We start from the raw sequence: 15,034 nt of genomic DNA, 5'->3' as shown, positions 1-15,034 counted from the left end.
CCCTCTCTATATGTGTCCACAAGGACAGGGGGTCCGGAGGGTGCTGAAGAGGCCGTTCTCAAGCGGTGGGAATGTGGGAGCAGCCCCTCTAATCTGAGGAAGGGTCTGGACATAGCAATTGCTAGCAGGCAATTTGTCGATGGTGGTGTCAAATGAAGGCTGATTCCTATAGCTCCAGACTTGAGTATTTTTAAGTAACTAAATGAGGCAGTTGCACTTTTCACAACTATTAGGAGACAGCTTCTGCTCTTTTTTTTTTTGGTTTGTGAGAGGAGTCATAGTTATTTTCTTCCTGCACACTCAAGTCCTTCAAGTAGCTGTATATATCATTCTACATTTCCCCTTTTTAAGACAGCAATATCACTGTTCTACACTATTAAAAATGCCACATTCTACCACAGGCCAGCAAGAAAAATAGTTCTTGCATATAGTTTTCAACATTTTTAAATTGCATTCAGATTATCTGGGAGATAAGGCCACACAGTTATTATCACTATTATTTTTGTTACTTATTCATATTTATGATGTTCTTTAGCAAAATGTTCTGGTTCAGTCTTCTTTGGTTGAAAAGACATGGTGACAAGTTGTTAGATCATTACTATATTTAGGAATGCACCTGGGTTTGTCATTGACACCGAGCTATTAGCAGATGGCAAAGCAATTGGATGATGACGTGGCCTTGGCAACTCAGGACTTTATCGCCTTCCAACTGGACTATAACAACATGATCTATCTGGCATGAAAATTCCAGTCTTTAGGAAATTACAGTTAGTGCAGAGCACAGCAATAGACATTTTCATCAAAATGGGATGCTTTATGTGGCAGCCTTGTCCTCTGATTACCGTGTTGTTTATCCATTGAGTATTGCATAAAGTTAAGGTTTCATATTTATCTACCTCCCTGCTTTGAGGGTTGTAGATCCTGAAAGAGATTATCTATATTTCAAGATCTCAATCACTTTCAAATATTGCTCTCCCCAATATAAGTAAGTGCTGTGTTATGAAAATTAGGCTTTTTTGTTTGGTGCAGAGCCATTTTTTTAGCGCTAATCAAGACCATTTCATATACTTCCAGTCCAGGTGAAAGACAGTTTTTCAACCTTCACTAACAGACCTACACAGCATAGATGTGCCTCCTTATGAGTTCTCCAGCATTCCTAAAAATGCAGAAGAAACCTCTTCTGACAGTTCTTAGCAATGCTGCTTTAGGCATTATTGGACAACTCACACAAATCTGAAGAGAACTGGGCACACCGGGGCTGTCCACAGAGCTAGTTCAAACACCAGGAACAGCGTGGCCACATTAATTTGTTCTGCCTGGGCTAATCAGCCCTGCCAAGACATCCCTGCATTAGCCCGAATGAAGCACCGCACTGACACGGCTTCTGGACCCCCCTTTGTGTGCAGCAGGTCGTCCAGAGCTACGCTGGATTTCTCTCCGTTCCACTGCCTTGTGCGATGCCGACATACCCAGTGGTGCCTCCGCAGCCGTTTAGTAAGTAGAATTACCTCAGTGTGACTTCCCTCTTGTTCTTACCATATCCATTCAAGGTAAAAAGAGATCACATGCACACTTTATGTCACCAAATTAGAACACAAATAACCCAAACGCATAACTTATCCCTAGTAAACTGGCACATTCAAAATCCATATGGCAAATTGGTAACTGTTGCATTTGATTGGGATGCAAGCTTTCCATTTCATGAAAAATTCCACAGCTCCTCAATAATTTTCTGTTCTAGAACAGAGTGTATAGCAAGGAAAAGGGCTGTAATGAACAAAAATACTTTGATTTTCTAGGAAATAAAAATTTTGAAAACTGCATAGCTCATATGAAAAGGTTTTAGTTCACTGTTGATTTTTCTATATCTGGAGTTACAATGAAGCAGGAAGTTATGACAAGAAGAAAAGTCAAAATTGTTCAGAAAACCTTGAAATCTGTTGTACCTAGTTCAAGTATATTGTATATATTGCTGGAGCATTTGTATGCTCCTTCAAAGCAATTCCTACATAAGAACTTTGCAGTTTTCCCTTGGAACAGGACTCTTATCAAAAAATTTCTCATCTTGGCCTCGCAACAAGTTTCCACAGCTTCTTTATCAAAACAAGTACATAGTGTACACTTGCACTGTGAGTGACCGGGCCAGATGATAGACTCCTCTCGTGTAATTTTTACAAAATCTGTTTACTAGATTGATTAAATTATTACCTTTTCCATTTTTTTTTCCTCTCAATCCTCACTTGGAACTACAGTTCCTCATTGGAACTGCCAAAGTAAGAGGTGAAGCTAATTTATGGCTTGCTTTGTTCTTGCCTTTTCCCTCAGCTGTGAATTTTTCTGTCTTCATGGGAAATTTAAAATTGTGGTTATTTCGTTTATTATGCCTTAGGTTAGATTTATAAGAATGTCCAGAATTTCCCATGATTCCCCAGAAATCATGTCCTTTCTTTGCCTAATTTCCTCTGCCTTTTCCATTTTTTTAATCAGTATGACATTAGTCTGAATTCTGTAGTTATTGCTAAAATCTTGCTTTTGACTTGGCATGATTAGGAAAAATTGTTTCACCATTATTCTTTGATCTGATGGAGTTTAAAGTGGAATTGAATGTATGGAAGACTGCTGATAATCTGATCTTCCACTTACAGAACACTTTTGTCTGCTTCACTTTCAGTAACCATGCTAGAAGGCCAGTTTAGGCAGGCTTTAACCCCCCTCACTCCTGATGTGGTGAACTGGATGGGGAATGGATGACCCAGAATAAAAACAACCTAGCAAAAAGGAAAAAAAGATGTGTGAGTGTTTTTCTTGTTTATTTTGTTGTGGTGGCGGTTTTGGTTTTGTTTCCAATGTAGAACACTTTTGTGACACATTCCAACAAGTATTTTCTCTTTCCTTCCCCATTCTCTCAAGGCAGTCCTGGCTGGCCAGCTTGCCTTGCCCTGACCCATCTCCTCACACAGGATTACTGTGTGCCAGGGCCCAGGTGGACGTAGCAGGGGTGATATTCAGAGGTTCCTTGTGTCAAATGAAGAGTTTGGTACTTAATTCTGGGTTGCATGATATTCTGCACATCCACTTAGGTTAGAGGAGGTGTGGGCATGGGGGAACAAACAGAAAATATTAATTAGCTCCCTAATATGAAATGTCAAACAAAGGGGTGCTCAGGATGGTGTCTTTGTCCAAGAATAAGGAGTTTCTGTATGGCTGGGATTCACATGCCAGATGTGCACATTGTAATTTTGTAACCAGGTCAGTCCTTCAGTTATAAGTGACAGACATGTTCAATTCTTTGGAAAAATAAATAGTCTTTTGTACAATAGCCTGGTTGTTAGAACAGCCATATGAGAGGTAGGTAACCTGAGATGTATTCTCTGTTTCAAGGCAACTAAACCCACAACTCCTGCAAACCACAGTATAAACTTCAGAGAAGATTCTTGAACCCAAATGGCATTACAGGTGAGACAGTTACCTCGCTGCTATCCAGGTTTTACCATTAGGCAAAATAACATAATTCTCTTGACGTTTCATAATGTCCTTCTTTTTAACAGCCTGGGCTCCTGTATCATTTTGGAGAGTCCTTTAGTTAGAAACAGCTAATAGTAGCCCCAAGGCTCAGAGCAAAATCACACAGATATTCATCAGCTGAACTTCCACACTAGATTTTTCTCTCAGTAAAGAAGCCTTTAGTCAGCTTGCTTGTCTGCTTTCAGTATATCCACTACTCATGGCACTCAGATAATGAAAACCTGTATTGTTTGGTTATTTTGTTGTATATCAAGTGATTTGGGGCAGCTACTTCATGACTGCCTATTGAACTGTTTCATTTGAACTTATCTGAGTTAGAAAGTCCACATGCAATCTGCAGCTATCATTGCCGGTCCTCGAAGACTTCATTTTTTTAAAATGTCCAAATATTTGGGCACTACATGCTTTATTGTGAATTCTACAGGGTTCATGGGGAACAGTTTGATAACACAGGGTGACCTCCTGTTTAAAAAGGCTGGTGGACTTTTCTGAAATAAAACCTGTCTGAAATACAGCAAATCCTTAAAAAATGCAACATTACTGAAAAATTCCTAAAGAATCCATAGAAGTCTTTGGTACATTTTTCTAGTGGCTCATTACCCTTACTGTCAAAAAAATGCACCTAATTTTTAACCTAATTTTATCAAGCTTCAATTTCTAGCTATTGGATCTTATTACACTTTTGTTAGCTCGATTGAAGAGCCATCTTATTATGAAATTTCTGTTTCCCATGTAGGTATTTAAGGACTGTGATTAAGTTATAGCTTGATAAATTAAGTAGACCAAGTCTCTTGAATCTTGCACTAGAAGATACATTTTTCAATCTCATTTTCCAGGCTTTTCCCTAAAACCTCTATAACTTTTCAATGGGTTTCTTTAATTTTAGAAAGCTGAACTGGACAAATATTTAAATAGTTGTGATATGTTAAAAAACTCCCAACTTAATTTCTTCTGTTTCTTAAGTTACAACATATGTGAATGAGCATTTTATTAACCCTGTAAAAGAAAATATAGCAACCTGAGAGCTCCAGGATGCAGATCTGATATGAGGCCAATCTTCATAGTTATTTTTGCTTTTGGAGTGGTTGCTCATTCTCTAAGTAAGATCCACATTTTTCTTGTGTGTATGACTTCATATTTAGCCATTTCCAAACATACTTTTATTTATCTGAACAAGTAAGCAATGTAGATTGCTATTTTGTACCAGTGACCTACTCTATGCAATATTTACCATTTGTTAGAGTTTAGTGTTATTATTTTTTGACATCCAGGCCTTTGCTTGTAACTTTAGAAAGTCTCAGAACACTGTGGAGGTAAGTCAAACATCTTATCCAAGCTTATAGCTATTGAAATTATTAGTGTTCAGACCAAACTTATAAGTACATCAAATCTGTTCGCCAAGATCCATTTTCCACAAATGTTTGTTGATTAGCATTTACTACAGTTCAATATTGTTTAATCTTATTGCAGTAATTCCATGTCCGCTGTTCCATGAATTGGCACAAAGTGGAGACTCTTCCTCTACCTCCGGAGGATGGGTTGCCTCTTCTAGGACATTTGATGTACAGCAAAAGCCAGTTTTCTGATTTATAAGTTTCTTGTAATCTATTATTTTTTTTAACCTGTGTTTTACCTGGTCATAGGCATCCCCCCATGTAAGTGGACAACTGCTAGAAAGGGCTTCCCAGCTTCGTGGCTTCAGCAATGGCATGTGATACAGGCAGTCACTCCACACCTACCAGTGCTAATGAAATGCTGAGCTCCTCCTAGGTAGGCCTGTTGATGACTGCTGTTATATCTCATCTCAGCAGAATGTGTCCCAAACCTGTGTGTCACCCTACAACAGCCTTTTCCATTCTCCATGTTGGCCAGCAGCATTACACTGAATCTCTCTCTTTTCCTCTCAGAAGTTGAATTGCAAAAGGCCTCCTGTGAAATTCTCAGTCAATTACTTAAGGATATACATCATCTTGCTTGGTGTATCCCAGACAAAGCCAGGAAAGTTGTGGAGACCCTGGAATTTAAAAACCCTGCTCTCTAGGCTGGTTTTTAAGCTCACTCTAATGTTCCCTACCATGTAGACATCTGCGAGACTGAAGGAAGATTGCAGATAAGTGCCTTTTCTTTCCTATAAACTTCTCCTCCTCTAATTTTGGCTGAACATTTCACCTTTCTGTGCATTCTTGGGCTTGCTCTACAGTCATCCAATGGTGGTCTTGATCAGAAATAAAGTGAAGGGTATAGTTCAGGTAGCTCCCATTTTCTTTCAAATATCTTGCCTTTTTCCACTGAGTGGATAGAATGAGTTCTTTTCCTCATGGGTTTTCAGAGCCAAGTCTTCCAACTAGAGACTGTATCTGGCACAAACCATCCCTGCACTTTTTATATCCTTGTGGTCTGGCTTATCAACTCGCTAGAAAGAATTCTGTTTCAGTGAGTGGTTCTCATTTGATCATGGATCTTATTCTGTCCCATCTCAGGCTATTTTCTGAAGGCATATTTGCCATGGACTGAGGAATATTAGACTGTGGTATGACATAAAAATAGAGATTGAATGGTATTACAGAACATTACTTCTTGTGTAGATTATTACTGAAAGGTGTAGAGATTTAGTTGAAGGACTCCTATTAGTAGCAGTAAAAGCCTCATGGCTAAATGCTTGTGCAAGGATTAGGAAGTTTGCAGATTTTTGTATTTTATTGAAGGGGCTGTTATGCAGTATCACACAGCAAAGCTCGCTTTTTCTACAGAATAGACATAACATAGTCAGCATTAGAGGAAATTGCCTTCCTTTTTCCCGACTGAGAGCATCCATGATGTTCTGCAGTGACCACTTTGAGCCAGGAGAAAGTATTCACCTCTTATCATCCAAGGCGAGCTAAAAATGGAGAGAAGATAAGCATGGAGAAGCTTCTCCTGGCAGGTCTTGTCCTTTCTCTTTTCTTCAGCAGTGTTATGAAGTGCACAGAATGAAAGCTGAGCAGAATGAATTACGTTAAGGTAATCAGGTTCTTCCACTTCTCAGAGGAAAAGGCAGGTGCATTGTAGTCTCAAAGTGAGATCCTACCCCCACAAAAGGTCTGGGACTTATAGGAGCTGGTGCGAAAGAAGGGTCCTGAGATGCCACTCCGTTGGGCTAAAAGTGATTTTTAGTAAAGAGTGGGAGCAAACACTCATCCTCCATGTAAATCTCCACATCCAGCTCAGACATTGCTTCAGGGACCACAGCTGAAGGAGACAAAGAGGGGCTGGAGGCAGAGTGAGAGAGAAGCTGGTCATCCTCTGTTTGCGATAAGGTATTTCAGAGAAGTGATTTCGGTGAAGGAGAAGTTTAAGATCCTGTGAACTGTGAAAGAAAGATGGGAAAATCTATGTCTTGACAAAAGAAGCAGAAAGGAAGATCAATGGAGCTTGTGAAGTGACGTACGTGGCATGGGGAACGATGCAAAATGCTAGCACGCATTTCCAGGCAGCACAGTGGGCAGTGAAGGGAACTGAGCCAAGGGCTGCTGGTGTGCGTAGTGAAGATGGGTTCAGCGTGAATGGAGAGTGCTCACAGAGAAGGTATGGGATTGAGTTTAATTAGGAAAGTAGGCATGAACAGTATGTAGGTGAGGAGAAGGTGTAACAGCAAACCTCCTCATCTGTTTTTTGCTTATCAGTCCTTTGATACTTTCACTGGACAAACAGCAGTGGCAACTAGTTGCAGCAAAGGCATTCAAAAGAGTACAAATTAAAACCAAACAAAACAACTATTTAACAATTCATACCACAAATTAATCTTAAAGAGATATTGTCTCATTTTGTCATTATGCAAAGGATTAGCACTGAAAGCCAGAACAAATATGCCAGCATCTATTTCAGAAGAAATACATAAAAGTTACCATTTGAGCAATAATTGCTTTATTTAAATTATATTTACTGGGTGTTAAGTTCTAACTGGGGTTTTATAATTTAATTAAATATGAAATTATTTTAATGTTACATTCCCAAAATTGAGGAAAGTATTGGGGAAATTGATTAGAAACTAGAAAAGCAAAAAGCAATGAAGACTCAAATGTAAAAAGAGAAATTAAAGTGTCAAATGAAATCTCATTTTGTCTGATACTGATTCCATTCATTCACAAAGGATGAAGTTTAAGTGTTGCTAATAAAACGAGCATTTTAAAAGGCCATAAAATAATGTAGCATTGCAAAATTGTGAGAGATTACTAAGTTTTAAAAACTCATTGGGTACACTTAAAAAATACTGCATCTTGGTCTTTTGTTTCTCTTCACAGAAACGTCTGTGTTCATATGTCAACAGAAATACTGAAGAGTAACTCAAGCTTTCAGGCTGTACCTCTGGTAACATCTCACTTTGCAACAGTAGCTACAGCAGTACTCTGCAGTGTAAGATAGAGTAGTTTACTTCGTTAAACACTATGTGATTACATGAGGTTTTAAAATACAGAAATCACTACCAACTGTGCTACTCATCGTAATACATTATTCTCTGATTGAAATTTGAAATAGCTTGAAAGTCTCTTTTTTTTTTTTAATATAAAGTTTCTGCCAAAGTGACTTGAATGGGTGAAACATATCATAACAGCTTTTGTGGACATAAACTGTGCTTCAAAACAAGTATATTTTAATTTGAAGTCCAAATTCTGTGGATTTCCCTTACTCAAATTGTGCCAGCCCATGGTACTGACTAAGGCAACCAGAATTTGGCCATACATTTGGCCTTACACAAAACTGAAAAGCATACCACAAAGAACTGTGGTTTTCAGCCTTCACAGTTATGCCACATTCTCACCTTTATGAGGCATGGCTTGCAGCCATGCAGAATGAAGAATGCGTGGAGATCAGGAACCCATGGAAAAATACTTCTAAACCCATAGATCTGGGGCCAGTTGAGCATAAACATTGACATTTTAATCTGAAAAATTTTACTGAAGCAGACTTCAAGTACAGTGAATAAGATAATGACTGAAAGGTTCTGTGTGATGCCAAATGCTGTTGTGCTCCACAGCAATGAAAAAATAAAAAGTGCAGGCAGTTACCTTCCTCCTTCCCTCCTTTCTCCTTGGACTTTTTCAGTTCTTCTCTTTTTTCTTACTTTTTTCGTTTTGACAGTGGAAAAGCAGAGAGAAGGTTGAAACAGCAACATGAATATCTGTGAGAAATACTTTTGATGGGCTCAGAACAGTGGGTCTCATTGCACCACTGTTTCTGTGAACTCCTCGGATCTGTGGCCTTACGACGGTGCCGTGGAAACTACCTGGAATATGCAGAGGAGCTGACAGTGCGTTAATCAGTAATAATATCGATATCGGTATCTTGCTTTGCCATGGGACTTGCTGCACACAGATCACTTTTCCTCAACTTCTGTTGGCACTGCCCAAGTACGTGCTCCTCTGCCAGGCACCTGCCTCAGTGCTAGTAGGCATGGGACTCGTGTGTGAGCAGGTGTTATATGTTAGACAGACCCTTTTTCCAACAATATGTCTCTTTATTCTCCTCTCACCTGGACCTATAGTCATAGCATTAACATAATGGCTCCTTTTGTTCAGTGTGATGCAAAGGAATTTCAGGGCCTGGAGTTACTTCTCAACAAGTCAGGAAAGATTTTTTTAAACACTGATATTTATTTCCCATAGCAGTGAATCATCTTTGTGGTAAGGGTAATGTCATACGGTGCCATGAATTATGTCTCAAAATGCATATGAATGCATGTCTTTGGTGGAAGGCCTGTTCAGTTATTAGCATTTCATCAGAGTGGAACTTTGAATGATGATATCAGAGAAGAAGGAAAATCTGCATGAACATGATTTCCAGCATTGGCCTATCTCGATAAGAAATTAATAGCTGAACAGAAGGAAACAGTGTTGGTGCTTCAGAATGACTAGGGGCCAGTAAATGTGAAAAAAAAAAAAACCCAAAACCCAAACCCTACAGTATTTCAGCCAGACGGCTGCAACTCTATTGCCTTCAAGAATGATAGCACCAACTGGCAACATGTCATTGCACCAAAGAGAGGAAAAACCCAGTCGTCCTCTGTCTCTCTCTTCTCCTGAGCGCGAGTTCCAGAGGGTCGCCTCCAACCTGACAGCCTAGATGTGAAAGCTTAGCCAGACTTTTATTGCTCCCTGGTTTGCATCCCTTCCAAGGCTTCCAGCCATTTCATGGCCTAAGCAGGCAGGGCAGCTTTTGTAATCCACTTGGAGGAATGCTGTCATCCTTGGGGATCGCTTTTCACCTTCCCCAGAGTGGAAGGATGCCCAGCAGGAACCACGCCGGGCAGCTCTCCAGAGTCTCAGAAACTCTGCCCTTAACATAATAGGGGAGAGCTTCTAACGCCAAGAGGATGCTACTGGGCTTCCTAAGGCTGAGCCACTCTCCCACTCGCCGTCCTGTATTTTGGAAACAATGGCAATAGCCGGTGCCACTTACCGTGTTTCCAGACAAGTGTTCCAGGAAGAAGTTTCTTTCCGTGTTCCAATGCATGATTAAAGACATGCTTTGAGCTAGCAGGGCACACACCGTGTTTTCTCCATCCAGCAAGAGCAAAATAATCTCAGCTCCTGAGAGTTTCTTATCCCCTAGTTGTTTATAATAATGACCCTAACACTATTACATTGTGTTTATCTAGCTCCTAAACACAGATATAAAAGGCACGGTGAGCAGAATCGTCTCTCTATTGACGTCATCAGGGGATGCAATAACTTTCACCACAACTGTATTTTATCCAAAATCTACGCTAAAAATGGCTGTATAAATATTTGCTTTTTTTTAAACACAGTAAATATATGTCAGTCTGAGTCTCTGCAGATGAAAAAGTTAATTCATATTTAGTTTTCTACTTAGGTGCCACAGGCACGCTCTTCAATAATGTAGGCTATCTGCCTAAACAGTGGGAGTAACTTTTTGAATTGAGAGAGTACAAAAATTAATTGCCTTTTTTGCTAGCCTGTCATTTAGTAATTATCCAAGGCTACATTCAAGTTTGATACAGTCCTATGCCTTATTGCAGTTCTGAATGAATGTTTATGGCTAAGTTATACATTCCTGGATAACAGATTTGGAATGGAAATATTGACCTAATGGTGCAAACTGTTTTTCTGTAATGTAGGACAAATTAATGCTCCTGTCTTGTCATTGTCATTATTTTTATTATTATTATTATTATTATTATTATTATTTGGTAAAAGCTATATCCCAATTTATTAAACTTTGAGCAACTCAGTCATTCAAGTGGAAAGCATTTGCAAAATATTTTGCCGGTTTCACAGGGGCCAAATCTTACTCTTTTGAGAATCTTTTATGTAAGTATAAAGTTCCTTCAGATTTCCAAGTCGTATAGGAAGGACTGGCAGGAAAGTAAGAATTCCTCTGCATGAAACATTTAAATTTTTTTGAAACTTTTTTTCACTCCCATGAAAATAAAATTGTTTCCCAATTAAAAAAAAAAAAAAAAAAAGAGAGAGAGTGCAGCACAGGGTAGTCAATGGTGATTCAGGCACCTATCTCAAATGTGATTGATAGATCAAAGTTCAGCTTCCACCTGTGGATCAGACCATGCCCTGGTCTGCCTATAGCAGGGTGTTATGATGAAAAACTCTATTTCAGTCCAGAAATCCCCCCCCTAAAGCTGAGATGCTTTCCTAGAGAAAGTTTTGACTAACAAATTCATTTCTGTGAAAAACTTTGGTGTCAATGGCAGAAGTTTTGTTGTAAGAAATCCTAGTATATATGAACTGTACAAGAAGCCTAGCTTCTTTGTTAGCTTTCCTTCATCCTGGAGAAGTCTACCTGAAAGATCTGGAAGTAATGTCCTTATTACTGTCCTGTATTCACATTCAGATACATTTCTACCTCCTTGTTTCTCACACATACCCCCTTTTCCAAATACTTTCCTAATTATGTATTGAAAACATAAAGTAGGATTCCTACAAAACCCTTTAACTCCAGGAACTTCAGCCACCACATCAGTTATGGCTCTAGCTCAGTGCTCTAGCTCTACCCAGAAAAAGACCAAAGTAATTCCTACTCTTAAATGCTTTGTCGTATTGGGGGCCTTTGAGTCTGACCCTGCAACCCTTACACATACAAGTAGTCCTTGTTGTCCTTATATAAGTAAGAGTTAACCGCTCGTGTGTGTAAAGGTTGCAAGGTGAATCCCTTTGAATATCATTATCCCAAGTATAAGAACTGTTTTGCTGAAGCTCTTGGGTTATCTTTTAAAAATCAACCCATATTACTCAATGGAGAATTCTGGAGGAAAAAAAAAGAAAAATGCATTAATGTTGCATTTTGAAAGCAGGCAAAGGTCATATGAATTTTGCCCATGATTTTTGATTGAGTAATGTATTTTGGAATAAGTTGCTGTGATTCTTTGGCAGAACACTGTTTATTGTTCAAGTGAAATTTTTCACAGTTAATAAGATGGTCAGTTGCAGGTATTGAAAATATTTGCCCTGCCAAATACCACAAGAGTGAAAACCCTCAAGCTGGTTGAGTAATGAAACAGAAATCATTCCAGCAAACAGCTTGACAGCTGGTGGAGAAATTCCCAGAATATTATTTGACCCAAAATGAAACTGTTTTATTGATTAAAAAACAAACAAACAGAAAAATTTACTATTGACTATTTTCTCAAGAAAACTGCCAAATTATTTTGATTATGTTATTTGCAAGGAACTTTTGACTAGCCCTTAATTAGAGAAAAATTGTTCGTTGATTGGTCTTTTTTTAAACAAGATGCTATAGTTTATCCAGATATTTCTCTTCATACGTAGCCTACTTTCCATTGGCCATATGATACCATCAGTTTTTAAGCAGATTCTCCAGTGATGTCAATGGGAAATTTTGCTTAGAAAGCTCTGGTTAATTTTTGTTGCTTTACAAGCAGAAAGAGTATGTGAATCACAGTGCTGAAATTGCACTTGGACAATAAAGACCAAAAATTTTGCATGAGCATGTAGTGATTCAGGAACAAATGCTGCTTTCAGGAACATCAAGCTAATACGGACAAATAGTGTTAGTGTAACTGAAAATACAACACAGCTTTGCTGCAACTGTTTACCAATGATCTTCAGGCACCCTAACCCCATGTTCTGTAAGGTGGAAGAATGCTTTTCTGATATTCGGGCCTCTGGAATTTTCCTACTTCCTACAATCTGAACTATGTCTTTGCTGTAAGTGACTAAAGACACACAGACACTTCTACTGAAATCTCATGTAAAAATTGTGCTCAAATTCTGTACTAAATTATGCACAAAAATACACAGATGCCTTCATTGTTTCCATGAATTTCCGAGCATGAACATGACAATAAGTAATTCTCTTCTTATCATGGAACACGAATAAGTATCTCAGAGAACTTAAATCCAAATCTGATTTAAACTTGGAAAAACTTAGCAACAACAGCAGCATAAGTCTAGTAAAGTAAAACATACCCAGCCAACAGTGAATAATGCATTACCCCAACAACCAATCCTCTGTTTCCAGTGAAATCAGCAACTGGACTCTTACACAAAGCCTGAACACACTGTTTACATCCTGGGGGGGGGGGGGGGAGGGGAAGGAAAAGGAATATATACTAGTTCCAAGGGATAAGCTATCTATACTTTAAAAAAAGTTGTTTGGTTTTTTTTTTTAAATTATCCTGTGTCGTGTCGTGTCCCCCCCACCCCTGAAAAAAAAAAAAGTATAAAGATGGAAAAATATTAACTGCAATGTGGTTAATATTCAGGTCAGTGCTCTACACTTTAGTCCTGTTGTGTTCAGGCTTTTCAGCCACTGAACGCGGTGAAGATGCTCAGGACTTGCAAGTATACCCACCCACAATTGTAAGTACTGTACTTAGGATTGCTAAATTCGCAACCAGATTAATTGTGTACAGCATCTAGGAAGCCTCAGCTGATTCTTACAGAGACGCTGATGTTTGTTCATGGTGCTGGAAAATCAAGTCGTTAAAATAGAAGGAAAAATCGGGGGCAAACCCTGATGGTTTTAACCAAGTGAGTAGCCCCGGCGATAAACGGCTCAGAAGAGGATGCCAGGGCTCGTACAAAGTTTTATCTTAAGAGGCTTTGTGGAACCGTAGCTGCTTATTCCTCAGATCACCCTCTGAGAGCGACAGAACCCAGAGAGGAGCTCCCCGGCGGGTGGATACCTCAGTGCTGCTCGCCCCTTCCGCGGAGAGGCTTTGCGAGCAGAGCCCCCCCGCGTCCCGTCCCCCCCCGCACGCCCACGCCCGCACCCCGCGCCGCAAACTTCGGGCTTGCGGGACTTCTCCAGCGTTTCCCGGGGGAAGCTGTGCGTGTAGGAGGGGTGTGTGGCATGGCCGCTCGGCCGCCGGGCCGGGCCGTTTGCAGAGGCGCCGTGCCCGGCAGCCGCTGCCTTGGGGGGGCGGAGGGGGCGGCGGGGCTCTGCGGAGGGCTGCCGGGGAAGGCGCCGATGCCCGCCCGGCCTCCGGCGGGCCCCGGGGGGGAAAACGGCCGGCCGGGGCGGCCCCAGAGCCGCCCGGCTGCGCGGCGAGAACGGGGCGGGAGCGCGGCGGGGCGCCAGCCGCCGCCTCCGCCGGGGCGCCCCAGGCTGCTGGCCGGCGGGGACGTCCCCCGGCTTCTCGGCTTCGTTGGCGAGGGCCGAGAGGGGCGCTTGCCCGTTCGGGCTGCTTAAAGTGTGTCACGTTCGTGCCCCCCGCTCCCGTCCCTTCCAGGTTCTCGGTAATCGTTCAACCGGCCATACACAGGGTTAACAACATCCCCGGTCGGACAGTATATATTTAATATGCGAGCATATTTGATGTTCATTGACAGAGCAACAATAGGAATGATCTTGCTTTATGTACCAGTTACAAGGTTTAATATCATTATATTGCATGCAATATTAGTTTTTATTAGTCGCCATTAACAAGATGTTTTCTACTTGAATTCTCATTTACTTGTTCAATGCAAAAATTATCTTTGTAAAAGAGAAAAACACATCTTCAAGTGTCAGCTATATTAAATTAAAGAACTGTTTACCCTTCCTAAGGAAAGCATATGTATCTAAATAGGCATCTTTTACCGTTTGCATAGTAGATTGGAAATTAGCATTTTTGTTCATTTTCCCATGTATGCACAGCGCCTGGAAGAGTAATACTCCATGCATATCAGATCAGCCAGCCTACAATTTTTGTGCAATATATTATTTGGCAATCTAAAATTTGTAATTTGCATGAAATTGCTTAATTAAAATACAGTCACTCAGGGTATTAATTTCTCTGTCTGGCAGTTCAACGTACTAAAGGCGGGCTACAGAAAATGTGAAATCCTGTCAGATGTAACAGTAAAATATTAACAAAAAAAAAAAAATTCCACTTCTGGCAACAAAGTGACAGAGTGATAATGCTTTTGCCCTGATTCCGGGTTCAAATACGAGCTTGGGTTGACATTGAAACCGGCGAGGAAATTTACAATAGCAACTCTGGCTTTTTGCCAATAAATCTGCATCACGGACCTTTCCTGGCGAAACCCTTTTC

At 40.3% G+C, this 15,034-nt stretch overlaps 1 long non-coding RNA gene across 1 annotated transcript in view; it reads left to right on the top strand.

Moving 5' to 3' along the window:
- Positions 1–14,771: 14,771 nt before the first annotated feature.
- The window catches only part of LOC142600041 (uncharacterized), a 37,023-nt gene continuing 36,760 nt past the window's right edge, over positions 14,772–15,034 (top strand). The window contains exon 1 of the long non-coding RNA XR_012833506.1: positions 14,772–15,034. This exon is cut by the window's right edge and continues 270 nt beyond it. This is a non-coding gene — a long non-coding RNA (uncharacterized LOC142600041).

This window comes from Balearica regulorum, chromosome 1 (assembly GCF_011004875.1).
Source record: "Balearica regulorum gibbericeps isolate bBalReg1 chromosome 1, bBalReg1.pri, whole genome shotgun sequence".
In the NCBI taxonomy this organism is placed as follows: Eukaryota; Metazoa; Chordata; class Aves; order Gruiformes; family Gruidae; genus Balearica; species Balearica regulorum.
This window is presented reverse-complemented; position numbering and strand designations above follow the sequence as displayed.